At 37.4% G+C, this 12,150-nt stretch overlaps 1 protein-coding gene across 1 annotated transcript in view; it reads right to left on the bottom strand.

Moving 5' to 3' along the window:
- ZNF521 (zinc finger protein 521) overlaps positions 1-12,150 on the bottom strand; it is a 302,346-nt gene that overhangs the window by 179,844 nt on the left and 110,352 nt on the right. The gene's annotated exons all lie outside the window — the stretch shown is intronic.

The following is a 12,150-nucleotide window of genomic DNA, read 5'->3' as shown; positions in this document are numbered from 1 at the left end:
CATTTCTTCCTTTTGCAAAAGCTTCAGTGGCCTGAACTTCCTTAGCTAAACAGGACCTGCACTTTGAGGTGAGTAGAGACAAAGCAACTTGTGAAAAACTGGAAACAGGAAAAGTGATAAATGATTATGGTAAATGCAGAAAGATTTATGAGTAACAAAGAGCAGACAAACAAGACTGAAAGCCAGATATAAACTTAGCAAGTTACCCATAAAGTAATTCGATCTCGTATTAGGTGTTTTTTCTTTTTTTTAAACTATGTTCTTTGCAAATGTACACTCTTATTTCTGTTGTCTTCTTAACCACCAAATGGAAAACAAGACTTTTTAAAATCAGGTTGTGAGACCTCTTTTTCACTCTTCAAAACAATCTATCATTCAAGATAGGCAGAAATTTTAAAAGCTTTTCACTCTCCAAAACAGTGAGACTTTTCATAAATACAAGTAAAGTACAGACAGTGGAGGTGGTAGGGATAGTGTTTCTATTAGAATAAGAAGTGCAATTAGAATATTATTTAAAAAGTTAAATTTCCTAAAATGGAAGTTCTCCAACAAGCTAAATTATGAACATAAAAGTAGAAACTGGTGAGCATTATATAAACAAATTCCATGTCTGCTTTCTTTAAGGTAACAAGATTTTACTAGATTATCAACCTCTTGCTTATCCACAGGAAACAGATGAGGATCATTCCTTTCCTGCATCTAGAAACTGATGACAACACCATCTCACTATCAATGCCAGATGGCAACCATCTAACTCTGAGAAAACAACCAAACACCATTCCTGGATCCCTGCCCACTGCAACAAAGCTCCACAACACAAGTTGAAAACCCGTAAGATTTTTCATCCTCTTTTCTATGACTCTATAGCCCAACATGTTACTAGCAGAAGAAAGGGTCTAATAATTGTGGGTGTGATTTATATTTAAGGGGAAATACATACAAAGAACATACGCAGATAAATTTAATTTACCACCCAGCTTCTAAAAAAACAATGAAAAAAAAAAAAAAACTCAATGATTCTAGATTTCCCTTTAAAAAGCCGTAAGTGAACAAAACCTGGTATCTCTAAAACAAAGCCAAATGTTTACTGTTTCTCCCTAATTGAAAAAAATTACTATTGATTAAATGTGCTCAGAATTCTAGGTCAAACTGATAGCATTCCATGTTTATCTTTTAGGCTTAAATTCTGTTGTTTCTTTAAAAAAAATCTTTGCAAACATATCATCTTACTTTTACATTTGGAGGAAACAGTCCAAAAGAATTTGTCATGCATCCAGACTGGAAGAATATAACTACTGAGCCTGAAAATTTAGTAAGTGAATTTATTACTAAACTGTAGACTATGTACAGGCATAATATATTATTATACCAATGAAGAGTTGTAGAGCAATGGGCCATTATGAACAGTGTGCAATTACTGACACTATGCTTAAAGCAGGTTTTTGTTTGCGGTCCACGTCTGACTATACCTGTTACATAACTGTTCTCTTTAACTTATAACTCTCAACTAGATATCAAGTGAGCTAAGGGTTAGACAGAAGTTTCACCCAAACCAGCATTTAAGGGAGCTGGAAACCTTTTTCCCCATCTTGCCAGTATCTATAACTTTAGGAACAGAATTCTTACCTGGCCTTTAAAAAAAAAAAAAAAAAAAAGTGATAATCATAGATGATGGGTCTTTGCAACTGAAATAAAGAAAAATCACCTACAGAATTCTTAAGGCTTAGGGCCAGGGGATAGAATGAATGAGAAGTAAAAACTTGGAGCAGTGAATGCTACTTTCAAAACAAATAAATAAAGGTTTCATGAAAGACTGATTTCTGTTTTAAAATATAAATTGAAAAATCTCATTTTACTAGTACTATAAATGGACCTATTTTCCCAGAGGCACACAAGAAACTCACTCACTAAACTCTCTGTAGTGTCAGGTCCATGTTTTAAGGGTATCAGACTCTCCCAAGGCCTTTGTGTTGTTGTTGCCAACATTCTCTGAGGTCTACCAAAGTCTTTAAGTGCTACCAGGCTCTGTCACTATGTTTAAATTGCTAATATAGACTTAAACAATTTTGATTTCTTTCTACATATGGAAGAAACCTGGGAGGATCTTTTCAACTTCCATCTCTGAATGAATCTTGAACTTTTTTCCCCTTCAGCACTCAGTAAGTGCTACTTACAGGGAGTGTCTTTCTATGTTATGGCAAGTTTTCTGCATTTCAATGTGAAGTACTTAAAATGTCCCTGTTAAATTTTAATTTTTGAAATCAGTCACCTCACACTAACTGACTCTCGGAGAGCTATAGCTCTCACAGGAGGTAGAGGGGGACGTTGCTGGAAACTAGTTACCCAGCCTAGAAGTCTATTTAAAGATGCAAATGTGTGTGCTCAGTCAGTGCAGATGTTTTTCTACAGCAACTGTACTTGCTGAGTTTCACCATTTCCATAAAGCACATTAAAACAAGTGTGTGAACACTCCAAGATGAAAGTCTCCAACACTCCTGAGACTTTCAGTGGAAAGTAGAGCCGCCTGACTTTTCTCCAAGCAGACAGGAATGCCCATGATTCAGCAGCCTGAGTAAATAAAAGAGGTCCTTATTTCCTAATTTTGCTGGCTGGCCGCACTGCAGCAGCCTCTGTGCTCCTGCCAAAGGGGACGCAGAACTGGGACTACACCCAGCCACTGAAGGCCTGTCTTTGTTAGGCAGCCAGGCTTTCCCGACCATCTTCTGGCAGCAAAACCGCCATATCCTGCAAGGAAGACCTCCATCTCGGGCTCGATGGTTCTCTCGTCTGCCTGAACGGACCAAACAACGGATTTTGCCTGATCTGTGTTGGAGGAAGACAGCTGAAAACTCAGTTAGTAGCAGAGCAACACCTGTTCAGTCATATTTATAGGGAAAGAGCTCCCTAACAGAAAAGAGAAGTAACACTAGAAGGAGTTATTCCACAGGAAAAAGGCACCAGAGTACAAAGTACCCTTGTGATATGAGCCATCAACCTCTCATGTGCCAACCTGAGGAAGAGGCAGCAAAAACTAGATGGGCTTTTAACCTGGCTGCTGCTCAGAGAAGGGCCACTCAGTTGCCAAGTGGGGGCCTGACAGTCTCAGTATGCAGCCTGCCATTGCTGAAAAGAAATGCTGAGGGACCCAGTTGCTCTGTGGCTTTCAGATATAATTGAAGTAGTCAGAAATTAAAAAAAAAAAAAAAAGGATGAAGGGAAAATGTGCAGAAGGGTTAGGAGTTGATGCTGATGCTTCTCAATACAATCATGCAGGTCTTATGTGCTGGTTTGTGTGTGGCTATGATGCTAAAAGTTACTTCACTGTTATTTCCAATATCAACAGGGCCACCTGGACAAGCTTCAGGGGAGCTTTCAGACTAAGATAACCTAGGAAGAAAGGCCTGATGATCTACTTCCCAAAATCAGCCAATGAAAACCTTATGATTACAAGAGAACATTTTACAATACAGTGCTGAAAGATGGGTCCCTTAGGTAGGAAGGCAGTACACAATAACCTCAATGGACTCAACAGTATCAATGATCATCAAGATGGCATGGGACCAGACAATGTTTTGTTCTGCTATATAGAACGTCACCATGAGTGGGAGTCAACTTGACAGCAACTAAAATAAACTGGTGTAGAGTGCAAGCTTCCTGAGGATGGGAACTGTTGTTGTTATGTGCTATCAAGCTAGTTCCAATTCATAACAACCCTACATACAATGGAGTAAAACACTGCCCAGTCCTGTGCCATCCTTACAATCCTTGATCTGTCTGAACCCATTATTTTAGCCATTGTGTCAATCCATCTCATGGAGGTCTTTCTCTTTTTCATTGACCTTTTACTTTATCAAGAATTATGTCCCTCTCCAGAACTTGTCCCTCCTGAGAACATGACCAAAGTATGGGAGACTAAGTCTCACCATCCTTGCTTTTAAGGAACTTCTGGCTGTATTTCTTCCAAGACACATCTGTTCATTCTTCTGGCCATCCACAGTAAATTCACTGTTCTTCAACACCACCATAACTCAAATGCCTCAATTCTTCTGCAGTCTTTCTTATTCATTGTCCACCTTTTGCAAGCATATGAGTTGACTGAAAATGCCATGGCTTGGGCCAGGTATACCTTAGTCCTCAAGGTAACATTTTTGCTCTTTGACACTTTAAAGAGATCTTTTGCAGCAAATTTACCCAGTGCAATACATCATTTGATTTCCTGACTGTTGCTACCATGGGCATCAATTATAGATACAAATAAAATGAAATCATTGACAACTTCAATATTTTCTCTTTTTACCATGATGTTGCTTATTGATCCAGTTGGAATGATTTTTGTTTTCTTTATGTTGAGGTGTAATCCACACTGAAGGCTGTAGTCTTTGATCTTCATCAGTAAGTGCTTCAAGTGCTCTTTGCTTTCAGCAAGCAAGACTGTGTAATGTGCATAGCATAGGTTGTTAATGAATATTCCTCTAATCCTGATGCGACTTTCTTCATTATATAGGGACTATGCCTCTTAAAATGTTGACTTAATAATATGAGTAATTGAAAAATATTAAGGAGAAATGAAAGACATGAAGTAAAATGACTGAATCACTTCAGATGTTAAAAATATTACCTGTATCTCTAAAGTTATGGCAACTTCCAAGACGACTAGCCCTCCCCTGGGTTAGCCTGTAAGAAGCTGGGTTACCTTTTGCTACCTGAGCTTGTTCACTGCAATGGCACAGTACCCTCTTAACTGTACTTAGGGGACTCAGTATCATGTGTGTGCAAGTGCTATGCAGCAAAGTTTCTTTTACAGGGACAAGACTTACATCAATGGATACTTTTTAAGGGAGGAAAAGAAGCACAAATACTGACACATCTGCTACTTCTCTTTTCAGGAGTGCAGTGACTCAGAATGTGAACTAAAAGTTAAGAGTCTGGAGTTTTATTTCTAGCTTCATAACTGACTTAGAGAGTGACCTGGCCAAGCCATTTAATCTGCCCCTACCTAGGTATTTCACCTGCAATATGAAGATAATAACTCTTCCTACTTACCCTCTGGAGTGTTACAAAGATTAGTGAATGTTTCTAGGGTACCTAATCATACTAGAAGAAAAACTGCATGTGCACAAAAACATTTATATGTTTTGCATGTATTTATGTTTCCACATGTAACCTTCTATGTATACAGTACCCATATATTTTAACATTTTCTTTCCGTTAATGAAAACCCTAGAATATTAGTTTCAAGGATTGGCTCAATGGAAATCAATAGCACCTTAAGCATTCACAGTTGTGTATGTGGCCAGCAAGAAAATAAAATATAAATACTTGGTGATATCTAAAAATTAATGGATCATAAATCCATGCTGACTATGTTGCAAATATTAAATTATCATACACAGGATATAATCTTGGATCTTTACAGACAGGTAACCTTGAAAGAGGTATTTTTTTATGCAAATCTTAATTCAACTATATAATTTTGAAATTATATCATTTCCCCTTAAAATATTAGCTGTTACAATCATTATATTATTTAGCATCAAAATAATAGTTAATGTAGTTAATGATTATTTAGAAGTGTCAAACAGTAAATTAAAAACTGAGACAAAAATAAATTTTCAGCTTATTTTGCCCTTTGGCTTAATTTTCTTTTTACAAAAATCAACCAGCACACCTTAAGAGCAGCTTTGAACCTTCAGAATAGACGGTAGCTCTGGTAGCATAGTGCCTAAGGCACTTGACTGCTAACCAGAAGGCTGGCGGCTCCCATCAGCCACTCCTTGGAAGGAAGATGAGGCAATCTACTTCTGTAGTGATACTGCCTCAGAAACCCAAAGAGGGGTCGCTATGAGTCGGGTCTGACTCAACAGCACATAACAACAATAACAACAACCGAATAGAGTATATAGCATGTTCTTTCATTAATTAACTACAGTCATGAGCCACCTTACAATAAGGTAAGAATCCGAGGGACATATACAAGTATGCACAAATGTTAAGAGAAGCTACCCCTATTCAAACAGAACAATATTTTAAATGTGTGTTTAAAAGACACAGGTAATGGGGATTTTTCTCATGTTACCCCAATGCCATAGCAATAATAATTTTGCATCATCATATTTAACATCATCTAACTGTGGTAGGAACTCTGGTAGCATAGTGTCTAAGGTACTTGACTGCTAACCAGAAGGCTGGAGGTTCAAACCCACCAGCCACTCCTCCGAAGGAAGATGGGGCAATCTACTACCATAGTGATATTGCCTCGGAAACCCAAGGAGGGGTCGCTATGAGTCAGGTCTGACTCGATGGCACATAACATAACAACAACAACAACAACTGTGGCATAGTGCCTGAAGCATTCGACTGCTAACCAGAAGGCTGGCAGTTCAAACCCACCAGCCATTCCTCAGAAGGAAGACTGGGCAATCTACTTCCATAGAGATACCACCTTGGAAACCAAAAGAGGGGTCACTGTGAGTTGGGATCGACTCGACAGCAGTGAGTTTGGTTTTTGGAACTAAATTAAAAATATATTTTTTAAAGAATTTTATGTAACAATTTAAATTGCTAAGGCTAAGGTCATTCTAAATAATTATCCATTATTACATTATTGCTTCTCTTTATTCTCAATAGAAAGGTCAATAGTTTTAAGAAAGTTAAGTGTAATGCTCTATCATGTTTTCTTTGTTTTAAATCAATATCTCCACATTAAATTTACTTCTTTGTCATATAACTTCTTTAACTACTTGGAAATGAATATTCTTTACTGGTCATTCAAAAGAGAAATGAGAACTTTAAAATTTTTGTAATTCACTGATGTGTTTAAATTGTGTCAATATTTTAAATAGTTCTAGAAGGACCAATTAAATGCATTAACAGTTACGATGGAAAAGGGTGGGAACCTAAATAAAGGGGGTTGCTCATTAATGACAGCAGCTGTAGGCAATAGGAATTAATGGTACATACTCTTTAAACAGTCTTAAGATGAATTCCAGATACTAGAGCTCAGAGTTTTTGTTTGTTTATTTCAATACTTCCTAATAAAAGAGAGATTCACTTTGCCCAACAACCCTTTATTGCTACCTAAGAGATAAGAAGCTGTTATCACTCCTCTATTGCTCTTCTCAGGCAATCCTTGTCTCTACATCCATTATGTCTCTCTCCTTCACTAGACACATTTCTAATATGTGTGCAAAGAGGAGTAGAAATGTTTTGCTTGCTGTTGCTTAAAGTTCATTTGAACAGACGGAGTTCAATGAATTCCATCTTCTGCAGCCAAATTAAACAGAAAACAGTGCATTTTTAAGCAGTTCACACTTAACTCCACCTCTCAAATCAGAGCAAAAAGCTGACGTGAAATCAGTTAAAGAACAGTCATAGTCTAACACATGGAAATCGAGACACTGTATTTTTGAAGACAGACAGAAGGAAAAGTAGTTTCCAGCTCTGTGGGGGTGTGAGAACTACTTTACGTTTTCTACCTTTTTTGTTCATTTAAAAATATATATAACTAATGGTAAGCACCAGCCTCTTGGCATTTAATAATTGGCAATCATGTATTACACATCTGTTCACGGTGCTGTGGCTATGAGCGTTCTAAGTTGTTTAACATGTTTATCTTTCCTTTAATAATGACAGACATGAACACGGTGAATTTCCCAAGTCTGTATTGTTTTTTCCTCTACTATTTTGAGTCAGAAGACATTAGTTACTATTTATTCTTGTGTTTATATATGACCTCATACCACAAAGAATTTGAAACAACTCCTCACTACTTGTTTAATTCATTCACTTATTTAATTAACATTTATTAAGCACCTACTATGTGTGGGAGCTCTGGTAGCATAGTGGCTAAGGCACTTGACTGCTAACCAGAAGGCTGGCGGTTCAAACCCACCGGCCACTCCTCGGAAGGAAGATGGGGCAATCACTTCCATAGTGATACTGCCTCGGAAACCCAAGGAGGGGTCGCCATGAGTCGGGGCCGACTCAACGGCACATAACAACAACAAAAAAATGTGTTCAAGTCTGTCTTATGAACTCTAGAAATTTATTTATTTATTTAAGTTTCCATATCCTTGTCTATAATATCAGAAAAATTATAGCCTATCTCATAGTTAGTATTATTAGAATCAAGCGTGGCATTGTATTAAATAAAGAGCTTTCTGAACTGTGAAAATATACAAGTGTACTAAATTATTATTACTACTATGAAAGTCAAAGGTACCTTCAAGTTACACCTGCTAAATGTGAAAACAGCACAAAGGAAGAGAAATTAACTACAATTTACTTACTGCTTTTCCATATGAAGATTCTAATAACTGACTTAAGGTACATCCATGTTGAAAAACAAAAGTAAACAAACAAAACAATCACTAAATAAATAGCTTCTGAACACAACTTACAAATATCTTGCAAACCATTCGTTAATAGCTGCACACACTAGCAGGCTGTGATTAATTCATTAGTGTAGGAAAATCACCACACGGGAATACCCTGCATTGTAAGTCTTAGAGCCACATTCCATAGTGCTGACACCAGCCCTGTATCTTACCATTCTGCTTGTTTAGAAATTCCTTAAGGCAAATTCTATTTTTCCCAAAATCCTTTATCTAGCACTAGTGTAAAATATATCTATTCAGCTTTAAAGACACAGTCACACCTTTTGAAAAATGCCCAGTAAATTTCTTAGGGCCACAATGCTAATCATTAATCATTTTAAATTAACATCTTCACTGTGAGAGCACATGGTAAAAGGGATTCCTTTACTGAGAAAACCAAGTTTGATAGTGGCTCAGCTGGAGAAGTGAACCTCAGAAAGTTCATTCCACCACGGTAATGGTTTTTGGAAGAAATGCCATCAACTACTAGAATTTTCAAATGAGGAAATCAAAGTATCTTCCAAAGAGGAATATGGACTATCAGAATGGTTTGTAATGCTGAACTACACTTTATTGAATATTTCTCCAACATACAGGCTTTGGTCCAAGACTTGAAAACTTTTGATCATAGGAATTATAACAGCCCTGAAATGGTGTTTACTGGAGCTGAATTTCACCTGCATTATATCTATGGCAGCAGTAAAGCCAAGTTGAATTTTCGACAGTTTAAAAAGGCCATACTGTATACTTCACTGCAGATAAGGCCACTGGAGAATACAAAAGTGTTGAAAGGCTAAAATTTAATTAATGACCAATTAGCACCCCCTGTGGGTTCATTGTGCAGTAAAGTGATAAATACAGTTTGCTAATGTAGAAAAAGCTGTTACCAAGATTAGGGGGGAAATATTACTACAATTATCCATCTGCTATTGTAATACAACTGACCCTAGTGCTCTTGATTTTAACATGTGCCTAATATATGATAGGGATCCTGAAGGTCTATGGCAAATAATCCCTTTTAATTTTGTTAGGCACAGAGTTTTACTCACACAGATTGTCAGGCTAGAGTGTAAGAGAGTCATGTAGCTAGTGATTGCACCTAGCCAACCACCCAAAAGCTGCAATTCACAGTAGTTTATGCTCTCTGCTCCCCAATCATTGCATATATATTTTATGGGGAAGTTACATGCTATAGTGGTATTTAACCTTAAGGGTTGGAAGACTGCCTTAAGATTTTGTGCATCTGAAAGGGACTCCTTTGGGGCAAATCACCAATGCACCCTTCAAAGAATAGAACTTTTTTAGAGTGATAACAAAACGACTAACTTTCATATTAACATTCACACAGTAAAAACTGAAAAGTGAGATTGGATCTCAAGGAACCCAAATAATATAAGGAGTCCCTTTATTTCAAATGAGATAATATCTACAGAAGTGGTGGTTGAAATAACTGTAGCTATGGACACATGACAAAATATTTCTATAAAATTGCATAATAACAAATATCTTTATCCAGAGAGGTTTTTTTTATGTGCATAATTAGCCAAAAGAAGCAATTCTGAAAATAGCGCTGATTCTCAATTTGAGAACTATGGGCCTTATTCAACCTTTATTTTCTAATTCTCACTTTTGGCTGTTTCCTCTTTCCTAGTACCTCTACTTTAGAATGAGTTCTTGTTGTGTACCATCGAGTCAGGCTCGATTCATAACAACCCCTCCTTGGGTTTCCGAGGTGGTATCACTACAGAAGTAGATTGCCCAACCTTCCTTCCGAGGAGTGGCTGGTGGGTTTGAACCGTCAGCCTTCTGGTTAGCAGTCAAGTACTTTAAGCACTATGCTACCAGAGCTCCTTAGAATGAGTAGACAAATAAAATCCAAACCAGTTAATTCTGTCCATTTTTCCTTCTTCTTATCAGTTCTAGTAATTTATTTATGGGAACCACTATCAGTCAAAAATATGGTACTCTGTGTATATGGATGTATGCTTTTAGCCAGAGTTGACAAAAGTTCAGATAGACTAAATGATTCATAACAATGTAATTTTTCAAATATGTTTGAAATTTCACATTATAAAAGTTAATCATCATAATTTGCCACTTATTACAAGTAAACATCTATACAATCTTATCTTAATGAAACATTTCTTTAGGGAAGACTTTATGATGCTATTTTTTTTACTGACAAAGAGCTCAGTAAGATGAAGTGTCTTGCCAAAGATTCCAAAGCCAATGATAAAGGCCTCAAAACTCCTTTGAAATCGCCATCAAATACTATTTCATTCTGCAAGCAAAATCCAAGAGAATTTTAAAATAACAAAAACAATGTCTAAGAAAAGATTTCAAGGCATTGTGGACACAGAAACAAAATAGGTAACGAAGTTAAGTTATCTGGGATCCGAGGGAGGAGGTAGACTCCCCACCTGTACTTTCCACAGTACATGTTAGACACACATTCTCTGGCACCAACGTACAGGACATTCAGCAGAATGTACTGAAGTCCACTGAAACCTCAATGTGCTAATATGATTTCATTAAGAGAAAAAATTATAACTCTAGGCAGATAAAAAATAATTTGGTATGTACACCTTAGTTCACATATGAAATGTACCAATTTTGGATGATAATTTTCATAAAGAAATTTATGGCAATGTTTTTTGTCCTTGAAAATGTGGCTACAGATAGCAATGCCCATGTATGTACATCCGAGACACATGAGCTTGACTCTCGCAAAAGTGTGCTTCGAATATCAAAGACAAAACCTATCAGCAGAGTCTGGGACCCTGATTGCCCCATGCTGTCTATAAGGTCTTCATACTGAATCTTTGCAGAGCCTCCTCCCACATCTCAGCTCCATGTTTTTCTCTTAAAATGACCTGATGTTGTTTGGCATGGGTTGTGCATACCTCTGGGTCTGACTTTAAGGATCAAAGAAAAGAAAATAAGTTGATTGACGCCTGCACAGAGAGAAGAAAGTCAAGGCTGTCATCCCTAACTTTTCATATATGTGAAAGATAAGCTGTAAAAAAAAGAAAAAGAAAAAAAAAAATTTGTGGGAAGTCTTAGCCTTTGGGGGAAAAAAGGGGCCTATTTTCACAGATGTACACACTGAGGTCAAGGAAGAGAATGTGTTATAATCCTGCAGTAATAATAACAGATGATAGCATTACTAAAATTCAAATGCAAGTCCCTGGTGCCCAGCAAGCACCTTAGCTCTGTATGAGGTAACTTTCAAAAGTCCATGCTTCTCTAACCACCTCCACAAGAGTCTCAAAATTCAAGTGCCGAGTCATCTAGTTTTTATAACTAAATGAATAAACTTAAAATGGTACTTCACACTGATATTAAAAAACAAAAACTGGGGTGGCGTTCCTGTTGGTCCAGAAGATGCATGGGAGTGAGGAATGGCCACACCTCTGTTCACCAAGCAGGTGTAGGGTACAAGAATAACAAGAAAAATGTTGTACCTTTTCAGTCTTGCAGGCCCTGAGTATCCTTGGGGTTGCTGGAAAGCAGAACGTGTTCTTAAGCCCCAGGAATCTGTGAGAGCACTGTCTCCTTAAATATGAAAAATAGTCAAGCTGCTTTTTAAACCTTCAAAATGGTGGTGTCCTCCGGACTGGCAAAAGTCCACCGCTCAACCCACCTTTCTCTTCACCTTCTCCGTTTGTTCCCCAGCCACCATGCACAGTCTTCCATGCAGTCCCTGGCTAGCAGCATGATTTTTAGGTTAATTCTTAGGTCCTGCCAGCACTCAGGAATCTCCAAGCTGTCTGTG

The sequence above is a fragment of the Orycteropus afer genome, unplaced genomic scaffold (assembly GCF_000298275.1).
Source record: "Orycteropus afer afer isolate SDZICR_OR568_19922 unplaced genomic scaffold, OryAfe1.0 scaffold00030, whole genome shotgun sequence".
Taxonomy (NCBI): domain Eukaryota; kingdom Metazoa; phylum Chordata; class Mammalia; order Tubulidentata; family Orycteropodidae; genus Orycteropus; species Orycteropus afer.
Note: the sequence above shows the minus strand (reverse complement) of the source record. Positions and strands in the feature narration are given on the sequence as shown.